This window comes from Mustela nivalis, assembly GCF_964662115.1.
Source record: "Mustela nivalis genome assembly, contig: HAP1_SCAFFOLD_131, whole genome shotgun sequence".
Lineage (NCBI taxonomy): Eukaryota > Metazoa > Chordata > Mammalia > Carnivora > Mustelidae > Mustela > Mustela nivalis.
The window spans coordinates 823317-824626 of NW_028136488.1; positions in this window are offsets into that span (position 1 = coordinate 823317).

A 1310-nucleotide genomic window follows, 5' to 3' on the forward strand; every position below is an offset into this window, starting at 1 on the left:
CATTTAAACTCAGCCTTCTGGGTAGCTCACCCAAGAGCCCGCAGATTGAGCGTGCCTTGTCTCGACCAGGCAATGGGAAGGTGAGTTGGCGTTTCTCGGCATCAATGCTTAGGCCCCTGCTCTCGAGTCTTTCTGTATGGGGCATCAAGGGACCATCCAATAGTACTCGACTGTCCTGAAGAGGGAAACTTTGAAGTTTGGAGCAGCTCACAACTCCCAGCATAGGGAAACCTCCCTGGCCTCATGACGCCCCAACCCCCTTCATGTAATGGCCGTCATGGACACAAACTCCAGCTTGAGGCAACATCTGATACTCGCCCTGACCTCACCTGCAGGAGATCTAGATTCAGCCTCTGCAGAGTGGGCCTGCCATGTTCTTGGCCTCAAAACTCGTGCTAGCTTGTGTATTCAGACTTCCTTCCTCACAATCTTGGCCACACCCCTCCAGTTTGGCAATTCTGGAGACACAATGCAGCACTCTGGCTGCCCTCCAGAAGAAAAATGTTGCCCTATAGGGCTAACCAGAAACGCCAAATGAGTAACAACCTGCATGCCACTCGACCATACCCCAATTATACAGTCTAGCCTGTGCAGTAAAGCCCTGTCTGACACAGCCTGAGGGCAGACCTCCAGTCTAACACCCAGACAGCTGGCCGTACACAGAGCATATCACACCCACAATGGCTTTAGGCCATCATCTCTACCCAACCTCAGTTTTCACCTTCAGAACCTAGACCTTATCTCCACTCGCTGCTCAAGAGTGAACGTGATGCAAGAATCAGAACTTCTCCTTCGCCTTGGCAAGAAACCTAGTGGTTGGCGTGTTGTCTAATGTTCATTGTAGGAGAAAGCAGCATGGACTATGAGGCCCCACCTATCCTTGAGGGCCACAATTTGCACAAACACACATTGTGACCCTCAGCGTGAGCCCTATCCTCATGTAAAGCCTCTTAGTGTCTGGAACAACAGCCCACATATGGGGCTTGCCAAGCTCCTAGTCCCCCAATCTCAACAAGAGTTCGAGATGTCTAGTCACCCCTACTCAGGGCTCTACTCTGGAATCCCTATTTGGTGGAACACCTGAGGTAAAAAAAAAAAAAATACAGAAAGGACTCTTTCCATCCACATAATGATCCCAACCCCTTGGGATCAGGCCAAATCACCAGAAAAAGAATTGTCCATGGCCCTTGAGGACACCCCGACATTCCACAGCCACCATTGACACAAAATCCAAAGACAAAAGCTTGAGCAAGCGCCACATACTCGCCCTTTGTTCATAGCCCGGAAAATTCTCACGGTCTGTAGATCGA